Below are 20,643 nucleotides of genomic sequence, written 5' to 3' on the forward strand. Positions count from 1 at the left end.
CCTCAGCCCCATAACTCACAGCTCCAGGGATAGCAGCCCATGTTCCTAAACTGGCTGGCTGGTTCCAGAGTGAGCGAGCAGTGGAAACTATCCTACAAAAACGTGGGTTGTGCACTTTCGTTGGTCTGGCAGATCCCTGTAGAACTGGTATATACTTGCCTCGGTTTTGGCCTTCTCAGGCTACAGATGATTTCACAGGTGGCTTCTATTAGAAAATTTAAAGAGATGGAACACCTTTCCCCCTTTCTGAGCCGGACACCTGTAATCTCAGCACTTTAGGAGGCCAAGGTGGGCAGATCACGAGGTCAGGAGATCGATGCCATCTTGGCCAACATGGTGAAACCCTGTCTCTACTAAAAAGCTCCGCCTCAGTTTCCCAAGTAGCTAGGATTACAGGCACATGCCACCACACCCACCTATTTTTTGTAATTTTAGTAGAGATGGGATTTCACCATGTTGGCTAGGCTGGTCTTAAACTCCTGACCTCAGGTGATCCGCCCGCCTTGGCCTCCCAAAGTGCTGGGATTACAGGTGTGAGTCACCATGCCTAGCCAGCATATTCTTTACTGTCATATCATCAGTGTAAATTGTGCCTTTGTTACATTTAATACTTTTGGGTTAACCAAAATTAGCCAAGCGTAGTAGCACATGCCTGTAGTCCCTGCTACTTAGGAGGCTAAGGCAGGAGAATTGCTTGAACCCAGTAGGCGGAGGCTGCAGTGACCTGAGATTTCGCCACTGCACTCCAGCCTGGGGTGACGGAGAGACACTTCATCTAAAAAAAAAAAAAAGAGAATATGCCCCAATCCAGCAACCAACATAAAGCAGCAAAACCCAAAGGAAATGCAAAGACACATAAATAGTAATACCCTAAAAATTTGAGACTTCACATCAATCTCAAAACAAGACAAATAACACACCAAGTATGGCAGTGAGCATCTGTAATTTCAGCTACTCAGGAGGCTGAAGCCCAGAAGTTAAATCCAGACTGGGAAACATAGCAAGACTCTGTCTCTTAAAAAATAAATTAAAAAAAATTTTTTTTTTTAAGACAAATTGGACGGATGCTGTGGCTCATGCCTGTAATCCTAACACTTTGGGAGGCCGAGGCAGGAAGATGGCTTGAGCCCAAGAGTTCGAGCCTCGCCTGGGCAACAGAGCGAGACCCTGTCTCTACAAAACAATTTTAAAATGATGGCCAGGCTTGGTGGCTCATGCCTGTAATCCCAGCACGGTGGGAGGATCCTTTGAGTCCAGGAGCTAGATACCATCCTGGGCAAGACAGTGAGACCGCCCCCCTCAAAATCTCTAAAATAAATAAAATAAAAATTAGCCAGGCATGGTGGCATGCACCTGTAGTCCCAGCTACTGGGGAGACTGAAGTGGGAGGATCACTTAAAACCAGAAGTTCAATGCTGCAGTGAGCCAGGCCACTGCACTCCAGCCTTGGATACAGAGTGTCCCAAAAAAAAGAAAAAGAAAAGGAAAAGAAAAAGACAAATCAAGAGGAGAAAAAAATAAGTAAGGGATAGACGATCGATCTAGACAACATAATATAGGAGACTCTGTAGATGTATATCAAACTCCACACCTTGATGACAGAAACATTCACAGCACATTCACAAAAAAACTGTTCATGTATTAGGTCACAAAGAAAACACTTTCCATCAAGTATCTTTACTTAAAGATACTAAAAACAACACTTCCCAATCATAATGCTTAAAACTAGAAATTTACTAACACAGCCGTTACCACCAACAGAAGAAAGGTGTGTCTACATAAAAATTGAAGAATCTCCTGACAATTTCCAGATAAAAGGAAATGAAATGAAAAATTTAGAGAAATTTAAAGAAATACTACAGCCAGGCATGGCGGCTCATGACTGTAATCTGCCTGTAATCCCAGCACTTTGGGAGGCCAAGGCAGGAGGATCACCTGAGTCTAGGAGTTCCAGACCAGTCTGGGCAACACAGGGAGATCTCATCTCTACAAAATACTTAAAAATTAGCTGGGTGTAGGGGCACATGTCTGTAATCCCAGCTCCTTGGGAGGCTGCAGCAGGAGGATCATTTGAGCCTGAGAGGTTGAGGCAGCAGTGAACAGTAATTGCACCACTGTACTCTGGCCTGGGTGATGATCCTGTGAGACCCTGTATCAAAAATAAAAAAATAAAAAATAGGACAGGCATGGTGGCTCACGCCTGTAATCCCAGCACTTTAAGAGGCCAAGGCAGATGGATCACGAGGTCAAGAGATTGAGACCATCCTAGCTAACATGGTGAAACCCCATCTCTACTAAAAATACAAAAATTAGTCAGAAGTGGTAGCACGCGCCTGTAGTCCCAGCTATTCAGGAGGCTGAGGCAGAAGAATTGCTTCAATCTGGGAGGTGGAGGCTGCAGTGAGCCAAGATATCACCACTGCACTCAGCCTGGTGACAAAACAAGATTCTGCCTCAAAAATATAAATAAAATAAAAAATAGATATTAACAATAAAAACACACACCACATATGAAAACACAATGTAATCATCTAGGGGAAAAATAATTATATGATTATCTCCATAGAAGAGAAAGTCTGACAAAATTCAACATCCATTCATAATAAAAAATACTCAAGAAAATAGAAATTGAAATATATTTTATAAATACGGTAATATAAATATACCTTAGTCCTAAAGCCAAAATCTTATTTTGTGATCAAACACTAGAGGCATGTCCATTAATATCAAGAGCAAAGCAAAGATGTCCACTATCTCTGCTACTATCCACCACTGTACTATGAATATCAGCCAGTGAAATTAGAAAAGAGAAATCAATTAGAGGTTAAAAAAAAAAAAGGGTAAAGAAAAAAATACCACTTTGATTTGCAGTAGCTCTGAAGGTCTATGACAAAAAAAAAAAAAAAAAGAAAACAATACCACTCATTGCAGATAATACAATATACTACCTGGAAAACCCAAAATCAGTGATAAAATTTATTCAATAATAACTCAGTGTGCTGGGCACAGTGGCTCAGGTCTGTAACCCCAGTACTCTGGAAGGCCTAGGTGGATAGATTACTTGAGGTCAGCAGTTTGAGACCACTCTGGCCAACATGGTGAAACCCTGTCTCTACCAAAAGTACAAAAATTAGCCGGGCATGGTGGTGGGCATCTGTAATCCCAGCTACTTGGGAGGCTGAGGCAGGAGAATCACTTGAATCTGGAAGGTGGAGGTTGCAGTGAGCCGAGATTGTGCCACTGCACTCCACCCTGGGCGACAGAGCGGGACTCCTTTTCAAAACAACAACAACAAAAAACTAAACAAAAACACTCAGTGAAGCTGCACAATATGAGATTAATAAATAAAAATCAATAGCCTTCATATATACAAACCATAAAAGAAAACATTATGGTAGAGAAAAATCCCATTCGAAATAACAACAAGGTAATTAAATACTTAAAAATAAATTAAAACTGTGCAAGAGGCTGGGTGTGGTGGCTCACTCCTGTAATCCTAGCACTTTGGAAGGCTGAGGCAGGCGGATCACCCGAGGTCGGGAGTTCAAGACCAGCCTGACCAACATGGAGAAACCCTGTCTCTATTAAAAATAAAAAACTAGCCGGGCATGGTGGCACATGCCTGTAATCCTTGCTACTTGGCAGGCTGAGGCAGGAGAAACGCTTGAACCTGAGAGGCAGAGGTTTCAGTGAGCTGAGATCGTGCCACTGCACTTCAGCTTGGGCAACAGGAGCAAAACTCCATCTCAAAAAAAAAAAAAAAAAGTGCAAGAAAAATTTTAAAACATTATTAAAAGACACTAAAGTTAACTTGAACAAATGAAATGGCATTCCCTGCTCTTGGACAGAATTCAAAAATATAAAGATGTCAGTTTTCCCCAAGTTAATTTATATATTCAATGCAATCCCAATACAAATACTGACAACATAATAGACAAGATGATACTAAAATTCATACGGAAAAACAAAAATTTAATACTAGGAAAACAATGTAAACAAAAAACTGTAAGGGGGGATAGGCATAAGACATGAAACCATACTATACAAAGCCTTCATAATTAAATCAGCATGGTACTGGTGCATATACAAACAAAAAGATGAGGTCCAGAATTAGACTCAAGTACATATGGAAATAAAAAACATGGAAAAGATGGCATCTCAAATCACTACAGTCAAGATGATCTTTGTACTAAATACTGCTGGAACAGTATTCACTGTTGGAAAAAGATAACTCACAAGAAGAATTAGAAATCTAAATGATAAAAAATAAAACCATACAGCCAGGTACTGGTGGCTCACATCTGTATCCCAGCACTTTGGGAGGCTGAGGCGGGCAGATCACGAGGTCAAGAGATGGAGAGCATCCTGGCCAACATGGTGAAACCCCAAAAATACAAAAATTGGCTGGGCATGGTGGCACGGGCATGTAGTCCCAGCTACATGGGAGGCTGAGGCAGGAGAATCGCTTGAGCCTGGGAGGCAGAGGTTGCCGTGAGCCGAGATCGCATCACTGCACTCTAGCCTGGTGACAGAGTGAGATTCTGTCTAAAAAAATAAAATAAAACCAAACAACTGCTAAAGGAGATATTGGTGAATTCCTCTCTAATCTTTGTATTAATACTTAGTATTAAGTAGCAGGGGTCAAATATGACTTAAAATTCAGAGATAGTTTAAAAAAAAAAAAGGCTGATAAATTTAACTACATAAAACTTTAAAAATGTCTGCATGACCAAAAAAAAAAAAAAAAATCATTTAAAAGGTCAGAAAAAAAATTAAAAGCTAACAAATTGGGAGAAAATATTTGCAATATATACCACTAACATGGGACTAATATCCCTAATATACAAACAGCTCTTAAAAACTGAGGAACAGGCTGAGCACAGTGGCTCACACCTTTAGTCCCAGAACTTTCGGAAGCCTAGGTGAAAGGATTGCTTGAGGCCAGGAGTTCAAGATCAGCCTGGGCAACACAGAGAGACTCCATCTTCACAAAAAAATTAAAAATTAGCCAGGGCATGGGGGCGCACATCTGTAGTCCCAGCTACTCAGGGCAGGTGAAGTGGAAGATTGGGGCTGCAGTGAGCCGTGATCGTGCCACTGCATTCCAGCCTGGGTGACAGAGCACCACACTATTTTAAATAAAGAAATAATTTTTTAAAACTGAGGGACACAGCATTATTTACAATACTCAAAAGGTAGCTTCCTTTAAGCTGGAGCTACAAAAAAAAAAGAGAGAGAGAGACTGGTGGAAGCAACCCAACTGTCCATCAACAGATGAATGGCTAAACAAAATATAGTATATACATACAATGAAATATTTATTATTCAGCCTTAAAAAGGAAGGTAATCCTGACACATGTTACAATAAAGAAGGTAATTCTGACATATGCAGTAACATGGAAGAACCTTGAAGACATTATGGTAAGTGGAATAAGCCAGTCACAAAGACAAATATTGTATGAGTCTATGTAGATAAGGTATCTACAGTAGTCAAATTCATAGAAACAGAAAGTGAATGGTGGCCACAGGGCTGGGGAGGGAAGAATGGAAATTTCTGTTCAATGGATACAGAATTTCCGTTTGAAAGAAGAAAAAAGTTTCAGAGATGGAAGGTGGTGATGGCTGCATAACAATGTGGATGTATTTAATGGCACAAAAGGGCACACTTAAAAAATGGTTAAAATATAAAATGTATATTGCTTATATTTTGTCACAATTTTTTTTTAAAAAGCTGAAGAACAAAACAAAAACCTGGTAGACACATGGAGAAAAAATATGAACAGATAAATCACAAAAGAAGATGCAACTAGCTTGAAAACATGAAAAAATGTTCGAATCACTCATAGAGAGATGCACATTAAAACAACAGTAGATACTATTTCTCACCAATTCACACTAGCAAAAATTAAAGCATGTCAGCATACAATGTTGACGACGTTGTGGAGAAACAGGCACTATTCTCATATATTGTTGGTGGGAGGGTAAATTGGTACAGCACTTCTGGAGGGAAATTTGACAATATCTGAGAAAATTACATATCCCTTTACCTTTCAACCCAGCAATTCCACTTCCAGAAACTACCCTGAATATATACCTCCAACAATACAAAAATACAGATGCACAGGGTTATTCACTGTGCAGCACTGTTTGTAATTGCAAGATAATGGAAGCAGCTTAAATGGCCATAGATATGAGAGTAGATGAATAAACTATTTTAATGTTTATTTAAAACATTAAAATAGTTTATTCAGACACTCCGCTCTGTCGCCCAGGCTGGAGTGCAGTGGCATAAAATAAATTTTACAGACACTCCGCTCTGTCGCCCAGGCTGGAGTGCAGTGGCATAAAATAAATTTTAATGTTTATTTAATAGTTTATTCATCTACTCTATGGTACATTCTATGGTACATTCATACAATGAAGGAATATGCAGCTGTAAAAATTAATGAGGCAATGTTCATAGAAACATAATTCAAAATAATGCATAGGTAGAAACCCAAAAGTCCATCAACTGAAGAATGGATAAACAAAAGGTGGTATATCCATACAATGGAATATTATTCAGCCATAAAAATAAAGCACTGACAACCTGGATGAGCCATGAAAAATTATCCTAAGTGGAAGAAGCCAGTAACAAAATACCACATATTGTATGATTCCATTTACATGAAATGTCCAAAACGGGCAAATTTACAAAGTCAGAAAGTGGATTCATGGTCGCCTAGAGCTAGGGGAAGACAGGATAGGAAGTAATTGTTAATTGCTAATGGATCAAGGTTTCTTTTAGAGGTGATAAAATGTTTCAAAGTGTATTGTAATGATGCCTGTATAAGTCTGTGTATATACTAAAAAACACTGAATTGATACTTAAATGGGTGAATTGTATGGTATATAAATTATATCTCAATAAACATGTTTTTGTTTGTTTTTGAGATGTTTTGTTTGTTTTGAAGTCTCGCTCTGTCGCCCAGGCTGGAGTGCAGTGGCATGATCTTGGCTCACTGCAACCTCCACCTGCTGGGTTCAAGCGATTCTCCTGCTTCGGCTTCCCTAGTAGCTGGGACTATATGCATGTGCCACCATGCCCAGCTAGTTTTTTTTTTTGTATTTTTAGTAGAAATGGGGTTTCACCATGTTGGTCAGGCTGGTCTAATGATCCGCTCACCTCGGCCTCCCAAAGTGCTCAGTACAGGCGTGAGCCACTGACCCTGGCCTCAATAAAGATGTTTTTAAAAATGAATGAAGATCTCTATGAACAGATATGGGATGATTTTCAAAACAACCTTTCAACCTATTTGGTTTTTGTTTTTGGAGATGGAATCTCAATTGGTCGCCCAGGCTGAAGGGCAGTGATGCAATCTCAGCTCACCGCAACCTCCACTTCCCAGGTTCAAGCGATTCTCCAGCCTCAGTCTCCCAAGTAGCTGAGATTACAGGTGCCTACCACCACACCCAGCTAATTTTTGTATTTTTAGTAGAGATAGGATTTCACCATGTTGACTAGGCTGGTCTCAAACTCCTAACCTCAGGCGATCCACCCACCTCAGCCTCCCAAAGTGCTGGGATTACAGGAGTGAGCCACCCCACTCCACCTAAAACATACTATTAACTGAAAAAAGCAAACACAATTATCTATAGCATGTCACCCTTTGTATAAGAAAGAAGAGGATATGAGAAAATACACAACTATAACACAGGGAGAAATGCCAGATGTAGGTGACAGGGGGATGGAGGCAGCAAACCACATTGTCATGTGTGTACCTATGCAACAATCCTGCATGATCTGCACATATACCCCAGAACCTAAAGTACGATAAAAAAGGAGAAAAAAAAAAGAAAATATAATTTTAAAAAAAGAAAATACACAGCTATCTGTTCACTTGTGCAAAAGAAATATGAGATAATCCAGATACCAAAGTTAGATGTACGGGGTATATAGGGAAGGGGTGAAAAGAAGGGGCAAATGGGAACAGGGCACTAGGCATGAGGAGGAAAGTTCTTTCAGTATACCTTTGTGTGTAGCTCTAACTATCAGAAATCAGTCATAATTCATACCCCAAAAATAAACTAAAATCAACTAGGATATAGGGGGAACTCAAAATGAAATACAAACACTAACAATAAACCTAACTATTACAACTAACATGGCCACTCTGAAGGGCATGAGGAAGAAAAGAACTAAACTAAGTAACTGTGAGAAACAGTATCTTGACTGGATACTGTGAGGCTGAAGACAAAAAGAACTGTGATTCCAGGGTTGGGACAGAGAAAACACAAGATGAACCTGGAACATCTTTAGGTGTCATAAAGTAAGTGCCCAACAACAACAATAACAAAAAGATGATGGCCGGTTGATAGGCTACAGAAGCCAACCTGAAGGAGACCTTCAACTGAATAGCCAATGCTGGAGCAGTAAGCAACAAAATAATGACAGTGAATTTTAACTCACAGAATACAATGCATATCCCTGGCCTACACTAATACAAACAAATAAAAAAAGAGAGAGTGGATAGTTCTTCTTTCAGTGGAACTTGACTTAATAAATAAATGTAGAAGGAAAGAGAAATAATTACCTTCAGGCAAACACCACAAAGAACTGCAGATGGAGGCTAAAGTCAGTGGGCACAAACTCGTAGAGAACCAAACTTTGCATCCTCTCAAAGTATGTCTCCCAATAGACTCATTAATTAAAAAGGGATACTAAGTTTATGGTGTAGAAATCGGGCAGACACCAAGCAAACAATAGATCAAAATATCACCAGTAATAAGACATACCAGTATCCTGGACTCCATCTGATGCACTGAGAAAGACACCAAGATAATGCGTCTTTGCGTTATTCTGGCCAACAATGCATAATCTCACCCCAATCATTAGAAAACACTGGATAAACCTTTAAATTGAGAGACATTAGACAAAATAACTGATCGGTAGTCTTTAAAAGCATCAAAGCCAAGGAACACAAGAAAAGTCTAAGGAAGTGTTATGGACCAACGAGAAATAACTAAAATGCAACATGGGTTCTTGGATAGAATCCTGGAATGAAACCGCAACCTTAATTTTAAAAATGGTAACATTCATATCAGTCTGTAATATAGTTAATAATGCTGTACCAACACTAGCTTTCTGTTCTTGATAATTGTATTATAATTATGTAAGATGTTAACATTAGGGAAAGCAGGGTGAGGGACATAAGAGAATGTTTTGTATTGTTGTTGCAATTTTTCTCTAAATCTAAAATTAGCTTAAAAAGCTTAAAAATAAATAACCATGCCAGGCATGGTGGCTCACGCCTGTAATCCCAGCAGTTCAGGAGGCTGAGGCAGGCAGATCACCTGAGGTCGGGAGTTCAAGACCAGCCTGAGAAACCCCAGGCTGGAGGTTTTTATAGGATGGAGAAACCCCATCTCTATAAAAAATAAATTAATAAATAACCATTTGGATTATACATTTATCATCTGTAAGCAATGTGAGGACGGTGACCATTTATGTATTGTTCACCACAAACCCAAGAAACTCACTAAAAGGAGCTTTAAAAAAAAAAATAGCTATTGAAAATCATGAAAAAGAAAATTATCTATTCATTTCTGACTCCCAGCCCAGCAGCTGCGTTTCCTCAGATAGCAGCACATTCAGCAGACTTACTAGTCTAAGCTAATAAGTTATCAAACCTGTTAGAGTATGGTTTCCATGGCCTCAGAACACATGATAAAGGATAGCACATTTTGAACACCTCAGCACCCTGATCCAGAGTGTTAACTGGGGGTGTTTTCTGGCCTGGAAGGTGGGGAGCCTATGTCTTAAACCCAGTTGGCACTGCCCTGGCTGCGGGACTGACATGACACAGATGCCTGTCTCTGGGTCTCAGTCCCCTCATGTATGAGGCAGGCTAACCAGCCCAGGAGCAAAGAATGGGTTTTACATTGTTTTTAATATTTGGAAAAAAAATTATGACACATGAAAATTACATAAACAATATATACGATTAAAATTTCGGTCCCCATAATTAACACTTTATTGCAACACAGCCACTCTCTTGTGTATTGTCCTTGGCTGTATCCACACATTGCCACACTTGAGCAGACAGAGTACGCTCCCCGCCAAGGCTAAACTACTATGAACAGTATTATACTCATTATATTTACCCTATAACAATGTAAACATTAATATATTTACAACAAAGTTTGAGGACTGCTGAACGAGACCGTTCTAAGGACATTCTATTTCTAACCACAATAATCACACAGAAGGAACATGGAATCCGACGGTCCCACATTTATTACCTGTACCCAGGTCCTGAAGAGTTCAGTAACTCCCAAAGCCACTCGTGCAGACACCTTGGGAATGTCAGGTGAGTTTCATCTGGCCAGGGCCGGCCTCCTGCGGGGAGGCAGTGAGCAGAATAGTCAAAATTTTCAGTCTAGAGTCGCGCTCACCCACTGGGTGGCTTGTAGCAAGTCATTTCACCTTCCCTCGGCCTCAGTTTCCACCCCTGTAAATGGCACTAATAACGGCACTCACCTCGCAGGGCTGCTGTGAAGGTGAAGCGAAAGTCGCGAGTGAAGGGTTAACGCTGGGCTTTGCATCCAGCAGACAGCAAATCAATGGTGGCTCCTGCTGTTATTGTGAACCACCCCCCAAGGCTGAAACCCATTCTAGGCACCTCAGGGCGGCGGCGAGAGCCTTAAAGAGGCCCGCGAGGCAGCCAGAAAGCCCGGCCTCAGTTTCCCGGACTGTGGCTCTAGAGCTGCCCGCGAAACCCCCAGCGTCCTCACGTAACCCAGCCTCGCGCCTGCAGCCCCCCTGACCCGCACCCCCGGCTCTGCCCAGCGTCGCCCCCAACCCCGGCACAGCCTTCAATCCAGCCTTCCAGGAACTCACCAGGCGTCTCCACAGCAACAGCCAGCCCTTCCCGACCACCACGCCAGTCGGCTGGGCGCCTGACAATAAGGCGCGCTCCTATTGGCTCCGGTGCCGGCTGCACCAACCAATCAGTGTGGGCACACGCGCCCCTCTCCCGCCCTATCGGACTAGTTCGCTGGGACCCTGCAGACAGCTACCCTTGGAGCGGTGTGTGTCTGTGAAATCTGTGAAATGCGGGAGTGGAGCTTGTTGGTTCCGGATTCCCGCTCTTGGTCCTCGCGTGCTGGAGGCTCAGAGCACCAGCTCTCAGTCGGACTCCCAGCTGCACAGCTGGCGCCCTGAGCAGTCGCTAAATGATGGGCGGTGTATGGTCTTGTAGGCTGACTGACGGCTCCACACGGCTACCCCCGGAAGACCAAGAAAAGAGGAAGATGATCAACCCCTACAGCGCCTAACTCTTCTAACAACAGAAGAACTAACATTCTAATATTGTTTTCTTATTCCGGCCCCAATTGATAAGGCCATTGGACTTTGAAACTGACTTTCGTCAACCTCGTGACTCGAGACCCTGCGACCCCCACCCAGCTTGCAAAAACCCGCCCTAACCTGTAACTTCTGTAACTTTACATTGCTTACCCCAAACCTATAAAACCAACTCCTACCGCACCGCCCTCTGCTGATTCTCTTTCCTGACTCAGCCCACCTGCATCGGGTGACTAAACAGCCTCGCTGCTCACGCAAAGCCTGTTTGGCCGGGGTCGGGGGAGGGGGTCTCTTCATTCAGAGAGCGTTTCAACATTTGGTGCAGAAAACCCGGACAAGGATACTCCTGTGGGGAGACCAGCCCCCTGTCCCCTCTTCCCCCTCTGGGAAGAGACCCACCTGAGACCTCGACACATCAGACCAGCTCAGCAGCTCCCGCTTAGCGTGAGGAACAGCCACCTTCAGATTGGGTAAGCAGTCTCCCCCCATTTCTCTTTTCCTTTAGAGAAGGGGAACAACTGTCTCTCTCTCCCTCTCTCTTTTTCTTCAGAGAAGGAGAGACATATCTCTTCCTCTCTCTTTTACTTCAGAGGAGACAATTCTTTCCCTCTCTTTCTCTCTTTTCCTTTCAAAGCTATCTCCTTCTAGTAGAGAAAAAGGAGACACGCTATCCGTGTGGAGCCAGAGGAGACAAGTCTCTCCCTCTAGCTCACAAACTGACGTGGTCATGGACTCTGGAAGACAGTCTTCCCTTGGGGTCTGGTCAATCGCACGGACGCCTGCCTTCCACATTACAGTCCAAGAATCCGTCAGGGATGCCTACTGAAAACCCTGGTAGCTGCTCGCCTCTTCTCCTGGTCTCTACTCCTTTCCTTAAAACTTATCTCTGGCCAGGAGCGGTGGCTCACGCCTGTGATCCAAGCACTTTGGAGGCCAAGGCGGGCGGATCACCTGAGGTCGGGAGTTCAAGACCAGCCTGACCAACATGGTGAAACCCCGTCTTTATATATATATATATATATATATATATATATATATATATATATATATATATATATATAAACTCCTTCGCTATGGGCAGTATTCCGCCCTCTATTCCTCAGTCTTCCCCTCTAGCCTGTGTCCTAAAAAACCTAAAACCTCTTCAACTGTCGCCCGATCGGAAACCTAAAAGTCTAATTTTTTCTGTAATACAGACTGCCCTCAATACAAATTAGACAATGATTCCAAATGGCCAGAAACTGTTCACTGGGCCAGGCGAGCCCACAGCCTGGGGCTCCATCCTGCTTCAAATGCCAAAAGCTTGGACATTGGGCTAACAAATGCTCACAGCCCAAGGCCCCTTCCAAGCCGTGTCCTGTCCTTGGGGAACCCCACTGGAAATCGGACTGTATGGCTCATATTACAGCCACTCCCAAGGCTCCTGGAGTTCAAATCCAATATTCTCCAGCTGACTCCTTTCCAGAACTTCTCAACTTAGCAACTGAAGATTGACGCTGCCAGACTGCTTTGGAAGCCCCCTGGACCATCATGGACTCCGAGCTTCAGGTAACTCTTATGGTGAAGGGTAAGTCCATCTGCTTCTTAATCAGCACGGACCCACCCATCCCACACTGACTTCTTTTCAAGGACCTGTCTCCTTGGCCTCCATAACTGTTGTGGGAATTGACAGCAAGGCCTCCAGGCCTCTCAAAACTCCCCAAGTCTGGTGTCGATTAGGCCAGCGCTCCTTTCCACATTCTTTTCTAATTATCCCCGCTTGTCCAGTTCCCGTGTTAGGCTGAGATATCCTAGCAAAATTGCCTCCTTCACTATTCCTGGGCTACAGCCACACCTCATTGCCGCCTTCCTCCCAGAACCCGTACCTCCCTCAATAGCTCCCCTTACGTCCCGCTACCTTAACCCTAGGGTGTGGAACACCACCTCCCCATCCCTTGCTACAAGTCATTCACCCCTCATCATCCCCTTAAAACCTAACCACCCTTACCCTGTCCAGCACCAGTACCCCATCCCACAACAGGCTTTAAAGGCCTAAAGCCTGTTATCATCCATCTATTACAACGTGGCCTTTTAATTCACCCTCCTGCTTCTTCAGCATCTATACTCAAAGGAGTATCACGTATCCCCTTCCAAAGCCCAAATTTCTTCCCCTATCCTATCTATACAAAAACTAGGCAAATCCTACAGGCTAGTCCAAGACCTATAAAAGGAAGCCTGTCTGACCCCATAGACCAAAAATCCTTCCCCAATTCTTCCTTCCGTTCTCTAAAAAAGGCCTTAGAGACTGCTCCTACTTTAGCACTCCCCAATTCCTCTTGACCCTTCTCTTTCTACACAGCAGAAATAAAAGGCTGTGCCATCGGAATTCTTACACAGGAGCCAGACCCACGGCCTGTAGCCTTTTTATCCAAACAACTTAACCTCACAGTCCTCGGCTGGCCCTCATGCCTACGAGCAGCAGCAGCTACCACCCTGATACTCTTAGAATCCCTCAAAATCACAGGTTATGCCCCACTTACCCTCTGTAGCTCTCACAACCTCCAAAGTTTGGTTTCTTCTTCACACCTTACACGCCTACTATCCACCCCTCACCTCCAACTGTATTCACTGTTAATTGAAACACCCACTGTAACCCTCGCTCTCGGTCTTTCTTAATACCTAACACAAACTCTGAACCCCATGACTGTGTCTCTCTAATCCATATAGCATCCTCCCCATTTCCCCATACTTCTCTTTTTCCTATTCCAGACCCAGACCACACATGGTTTATTAATGGCAGTTTCTTCAAGCCCAGTCAGTTGGCACTGGCCAAAGCTGGCTATGCTGTTGTATCCCACTGCTCTATCATCAAGGCTGCCCTACTTCCCTCTCTTACCACTTCTCAGCAAGCTGAACTGCTGGCCTTAACCCATGCTCTTACTCTTTCCAAAGAACTACATGTTAATATCTATTCTGACTCTAAGTACGCCTCTCACATCTTACACCACCATGCTGTTATATGGGCAGAAGGAGGTTTTCTCACTACACAAGGGTCCTCTATTATCAATGCCCCTTCAATAAAGGCCCTCCTTAAGGCTGCTCTCCTTCCAGCCAAGGCTGGAGTTATCCACTGCAGAGGACTCAGGATTCAAGCCACTCCTAAAGAAGCCACAGGGTATAGCCCCTTGGAACTCCTATATGGCCACACCTTTCTGCTTGGGCCTAACCTTATTCGAGACACCAGTCCTCCAACAGGCCAGACATGAAATCCACCAGTCTGCTAATTTCCTCTTACCACTCCAGGTACCTGGCCATATGAAAACACCCTAGCTGGAAGGTCAGCCCTAGTTAAAAGCCTCACCCCTTGGTCTCTGCAACCTTGGTGGACAGGACCCTTCCTGATCGTCTATAGTACCCCAACTGCTGTTGGTCTACCCTCTCCAGTGGGTCCATCATTCCAGGATAAAGCTGTGGCCATCAGACAATCGGCCTGACTCCTCCGCCTCCTCCTGGAAGTCGCAAGTACTGTCTCTCACTTCTTATAAACTCACCCATGTGCCCAAGGTGGAAGAGTAACCCTATACAAACCTAACATACCTTTTACTTTCACTAGGCATCTTTTTCCTAACACCACTATTTAACACGGTCGCCCCTACTACTTAAACTACACCTCAGAAAGTCTGTTTCTATTTTCTAACTGCGCTGAAATTCACGGTACTCATTTACTTTTACACGCCCTGCTTTTGTTTAAGTTGCTAGTTAGGCCGGGCACAGTGGCTCACGCTCATAATCCCAGCACTTTGGGAGGCCGAGGCAGGTGGATCACAAGGTCAAGAAATCAAGACCATCCTGGTCAAACCTGGTAAAACCCCCGTCTCTACTAAAAATACAAAAATTAGCTGGGCGTGGTGGCACCCACCCGCACCTGTAATCCCAGCTACTCAGGAGGCTGAGGCAGGAAAATCAGTTGAACCTGGGAGGCAGAGGTTGCAGTGAGCTGAGATCACACCACTGTACTCCAGCCTGGCGATAGAGCGAGACTCCATCTAAAAAAAAAAAAAAGTTGCTGGTTTACACTTTTCCTCCAGGCAGTTACAAGTGATACTTCATGGTTTTACCCTCAGCTTGCCACCCTTAATTCTCTTAGAGTGGATAATCTTCAGTGGCAGGGAACTCTCCAATTCTTCCACCCGGATAAAGTCCTCTTCTTTTATACTCACTCTTTTTTTTTTAATTGAGACCGTTTCACTCTTGTTACCCAGGCTGGAGTGCAATGGCGCAATCTCGGCTCACACAACCTCCACCTCCTGGGTTCAGGCAATTCTCATGCCTCAGCCTCCTGAGTAGCTGGGATTACAGGCACGCGCCACCATGCTCAGCTAATTTTTTGTATTTTTAGTAGAGACAGGGTTTCACCATGTTGACCAGGATGGTCTCGATCTCTTGACCTTGTGATCCACCCGCCTCGGCCTCCCAAAGTGCTGGGATTACAGGCGTGAGCCACCGCGCCTGGCCCTTTTCTACTCACTCTTAATCTCACTCCCATTCTCTGCTCATACCCAATCTTGTTAATGAAAGTGAGCAGTTCTAGATAGCACACGCTTCCTCATACACCATGAAAACAAATGCTCTCCTCCACAGTTACCCTACCAAACTCCATTGCAACCTTTAACAGCTGCCGCCCTTGCTGGTTCCCTTGGCATTTGGGTCCGAAGCCCACCCCCTCAGAACACTTACTTGCCTTTTCAGTTCTGTTTAAGCCAAGGACTTTTTTCCTCGGTGGTTCTCCTTCTTACATCTGCCTTCCTACCAACCGGACAGGCACTTGTACCCTAGTTTTCCTTACTCCCAAAATTCAGTTTGCCAATGGAAACGAAAGCCTCCCTGTTCCCCCTGTGGTCCTGACACAACACAAGCAGATCATTCCATTGATCCCCTTACTTGTAGGGTTAGGAATTACTACTGCACTCGGCACGGGCACAGCAGGCCTTACCCCTTCAATCGTCTCCTCCCGTAGCCTCTCTAATGGTTTCTCTGCTAGCACTGCAGAATTACCTCAATCATTATCCCTCCTTCAAGCTCAAGTAAATCCCTGGCTGCAGCTGTCCTCCAAAACCGCAGAGGTCTTGATTTACTGACTCCTGGAAAAGGAGGTCTTTGCCTATTTCTAAATGAAGAATGTTGTTTTTATGTAAACCAGTCTGGCCTTGTATATGATGCCATCAGTAAATTAAAAGACAGAGCCCAAAAGCTTGCTAATCAGGCAAATGGTTATTCTGGACCTGACTGGACTGGCTGGACACTCTCTAACTGGGAGTCATGGCTTCCTCCAATCCTTAGTCCTCTGATACCTATCTTTCTCCTTCTCTTATTTGGACCCTGTGTTTTCTGATTAATCTCTCAATTCCTACAAAATCGTATCCAAGCTATAACCAGTCAGTCAATATGCCAAATGCTCCTTCTAACAACCCCACAATATCAACCTTTGCCCCAAAATCTCTCAGCAGTCTAAATTCTTTCCCATTTTTAGGTTTCTGAGCTGCCCCCAAGCCCACTCAAAGAAGCCCTGAGAAGCATCGCCCAATCACCCCTCTGGGCCGGCCTTCCTGATATTCCTCTGCCTTCCATTCTTCACTTCTTTTTCCTTTATAGTACTAATATAAAAAGACAGGAATGTAAGGTCTTTTAGGCTGACTGACGGTGTCATATGACGACCCCAGAAGACCATGGAAAGAGGAAGATGATCAGTCCCTGCAGTGCCTAACTAACTTGAGACATTCTTCTATTGTTTCTTGTTCCAGCCCTGATTGATAAGGCCATTGGACTTTGTAACTGACCTTGGTCAACCTCATGACTCCAGACCCTGCAACACCCTCCCAGCTTGCAAAAAACTACCCTAAACTGTAACTTCTGTAACTTTCCACTGCTTACCGCAGACCTATAAAACCAGCTTCTACCGCACTGCCCTCCACTGATTCTCTTTTGACTCAGCCCACCCGCACCCGGGTGAATAAACAGCCTTGTTGCTCACACAAAACCTGTTTGGGGAGTCTCTTCCTTCAGAGTGAGAGTTTTAACAGGCTGTGTGTTATTACCTACAGCTGTGGGTTATTACCCGGCTCCACAGCTTGCTAAATCATGAGCAGTTGCTAAATGATGGGCTGTGTGTTATAACCAATCTTTTGGCTTCCCTGGGCCATGTTGGAAGAATTGTTTTGGGCCACACATAAAATACTAACACTAAGGATAGCTGATGAACTAATAAATAAATAATAAAAATAAAAGTCACCAAACAATCTCAAATATTTTAAGAAAGTTTGTGAGTTTGTGTTGAGCTACATTCAAAGCCAAGCCCTCCAGCAGGTTGGAAAAGCTTGACTTAGAACCAGGGAGGAAAAGCATCTTCATTCATTATATTACCTGTGCCTCTCCTCTTTCCAAAACAGATTTGAAGCCCAAAAGTCACAGATACAATAGAATATTGAAACAAAATGAAAAAAAGAACAAAACCTGGGAAATGAGCTAGGAGGGGGTGACAGGTGGTGTCAGAATTCCAGAGCTGAAAAAGGTGACATAGTTGAAGGCTTCTGTCACGGCTAGACAGTACTCTCTTGGGAGCTATAACAATAATAAAGCATTGTGGGGAAGAACTTTACACTGTGGTTGAATTCATAGCTTCTTGAGTCTAGCAAGGATGATTTAAATAGGAATGAATGTTGGGGCCTTTTTAACCTTGAAGACAGTAAAAGCATGGTGAACAACTCAGTTCAGTACGGTAAAGCTGCACTGATAAGCTAGAAGTTTTGAAAATTGATGAGTCATCAACCTTGACTGAGTATTGGGGTAAACAGTATGGCAGAGGGGATGAACAGAAGCATAAATAGATGGTTTCAAAGCTACATGGATAACTCTCAGCCTCGGTGCAGCTTCCACTCGAGCCTTAGCATGAAAGATGTGCTGGAAAGAAACAGTTGAAAATAAGTGGGAAGGGTGGTCCAAGCAGCAGGAAGCTGTGTGGGGCGGGTCCCGAGGTGAGAAACATGAAGATCATACAGGAGTGTCAGCCAGCAGTGTTACCATAAGGCAAAGCTCTGGGCCACAGTGTGGGGAGAGCACTCTGGAGAGGTGGGAAGAGCCCACAAGCAAGCAGAGTCAAGTCACAGTCACAGACACAAGTCACAGACACAAGTCAGTCTTGCCCATGCACCACGATGTACCAGTCTCTCATTGTGGGGTATCACCCAGAATTCTTTGTCTCATGGCCAAGAAAATTAGAGTGTGGACACAAAGGGTGAGGTTAGAGTACAAGTTTAATAAGCAAAAGAAGAAAGCTCACTGCAGTGGAGGGGGGCCCAAGGGGGTTGCCTACTTTGAGGCAAAGAGGTTTTTATGGACTGGGAAGGGAAGGAATGTGCTGACTGGTCTTGGAGGAAGTGCTACTCAGCTTGACCCAGACCTTGACAGGGACTAATCCGGAGCTGAAGCGATAGCCTGGCCCAGGACCAATCAGGGGCTGAAGTGATGATCACAGAGGCTGGGGTCACAGTCTAAAGCATGTCCAAGAAAGGAAAGTGCCTACTGGAAGCCACTGGAGCCCACTGGGTACATGCCCACAATAGCAGAAGAGACTACTTCCTGGAAGCCCTCTGGTTATACAAAGGACAAAGCCATTTCTATGCTGGGTCTTGTTCCCTTATCAAAGTAGCTGCAGGCATGTCTTAGGCACAAACATCAAAGGGGTTTCTGTGTTGCGCCTTGTTCCTTTATCTAAGTGGGCCGAAGGTTTGCAACTTTCCTTATCTGTGCCTGCAGCCTGATTTTTCAGGCTGTTTCTCTCTTTAAAGGAGTTTTACCAAGAACCCACCCTTATTACCCAACTTTTCTCTCTCAATATCACTCTCACTACAGTGAGGATGGCAGATTTAACATGGGGATTCTAGATGGAAGACTGTTGCCTTATGGTCTTGGGAGAGTTAGGCCTGAATCCCATCCTTGGAGACTGCAACAATTCATTCATATGAAACCCAAACACTCTGGGAAGCAGAACACCATGAAACACACTTGCAGAGGAAAGAGTGCAAAATAGCTGGGCCAGGGGGCTGGGGCCAGGGGAAGGAACTCCAAGGTCCAGCTCTTAATGAAAGTCCTTCGCAGTGGTCAGGTACAAACACAGCAGGAACAGGCATATTCCATTAGAAACTGACTATTAACTATGTAGACTGCACAGGCTGAAAATCTGAATTTGGCGATTCATTGGTGTGCTAAACACAAGGATCATCAAATGTTCATGCAGGGAAACAGTGACCACACGGTGTCCAAAGATCATTAGAGGAAAACTCTGCATAGTACATGTGGAAGGCTACAGAAATGAAGACTCCCTTTGGCCTCCCCCTACACCATTCCTACATACATTGACATTGAACCGACTGAGAGGGTATTTAGATAAAAGGGTGGGAACCTCATTCATTCAGTTGAAATGCAGTTTCAACACTGACATTGCATTTCCAGGTTAGGCATCCTGGGACATGGGTTTTACAAGGTGCCCAGCTCCAGAGAATTGTCAGTGAGAGTTAAGAGAGACGATGAAGTTACTTTCCCTGGAATGCCCAGAGAAGGTCCCTGAAGCTCAGCCTGCCCTGTTCTCCAGACAAGAACAGCAGACTATGGATAGGAAACAGCCCAGCATGGGCAGAGAAGGGCTGAGCAACCCCTGGAGGTCCAGACCTCTGGGGAGGGCGGGTGGGAGGAGCAGCAATGGGGATCCTGCTGTTTCTGGAGCCGCACTCACCCCCCTGCCACACCATTTACTTTTGCCAGAAAGAACGGCATCCCTTCTCAGCTGCAGCCTGTGGAGTTGGCTTGGGGTGAGCCAGGTGGCTGAGCGGGGCCTCATGGAGTAGGTGCCAAGGACCAGGCCCTACACTGAGCCTTTTCTCCTTTCTGCCCACCAGGGGACCACCTGAAGCCAGAGTTCCTAAAGGTGAACCCCTTTGGGGAAGGTGCCTGCCCTCAGAGAAGGTGACTTCCTAATAGCAGAGAGGTAATGGTGACCTGGTGCTCACCCAGGGTCACAGCCAGGATCTGGGGCTCAGAGTTGTAGGGGGGAGGCAGAGGTAAGAGGGGAGACTTTTCAAATCACTGCAGCCCCCTCCTCATTTCAGCCTGTGCAGCTCTGAGGCAGAGGCTGGACCCGAGGGGTTAAAGCTGGAGCCTGAACCAACTGGAGCTGCCCAGGTGAGGAAATGACGTAGGTCACCAAGATAACCCTTCTGGAATCCTCCAGGGATAATTCTCATTGCCTCTTGCTCATTCTACATCCT

At 44.5% G+C, this 20,643-nt stretch overlaps 1 protein-coding gene and 1 long non-coding RNA gene across 20 annotated transcripts in view; one reads left to right on the plus strand and one right to left on the minus strand.

Annotated features, from left to right (window-relative positions):
• CABIN1 (calcineurin binding protein 1) overlaps positions 1 to 10,932 on the minus strand; it is a 161,899-nt gene extending 150,967 nt beyond the window's left edge. For 7 of the 15 annotated variants that reach the window (XM_054239497.2, XM_078336360.1, XM_054239499.2 and 4 more), the window contains exons 1-2: positions 10,880 to 10,932; positions 10,282 to 10,378 (exon numbers count right to left, since the gene is read on the minus strand). The gene's annotated coding sequence lies outside the window, so the exon portion shown is untranslated. Of the gene's footprint in view, positions 1 to 8,775; positions 8,892 to 10,281; positions 10,379 to 10,519 lie in introns of all 15 variants that reach the window. The other 8 variants (XM_078336367.1, XM_035267522.3, XM_078336338.1 and 5 more) reach the window with 3 other exon arrangements.
• A 106-nt stretch (positions 10,933 to 11,038) lies between these two features.
• Positions 11,039 to 17,628, plus strand: LOC118146242 (uncharacterized). 5 transcript variants are annotated; one of them, XR_013521852.1, is made up of 4 exons: positions 11,039 to 11,814; positions 12,541 to 12,892; positions 14,627 to 14,845; positions 16,854 to 17,628. It is a non-coding gene; the product is annotated as an uncharacterized LOC118146242 (long non-coding RNA). The 5 variants fall into 5 exon arrangements; XR_008474239.2 differs by having other exon boundaries at positions 11,979 to 12,892; positions 14,627 to 17,628; XR_008474240.2 differs by having other exon boundaries at positions 14,627 to 17,628.
• The last annotated feature ends 3,015 nt before the right edge of the window (positions 17,629 to 20,643 follow it).

This window comes from Callithrix jacchus, chromosome 1 (genome assembly GCF_049354715.1).
Source record: "Callithrix jacchus isolate 240 chromosome 1, calJac240_pri, whole genome shotgun sequence".
NCBI classification, from domain to species: domain Eukaryota; kingdom Metazoa; phylum Chordata; class Mammalia; order Primates; family Cebidae; genus Callithrix; species Callithrix jacchus.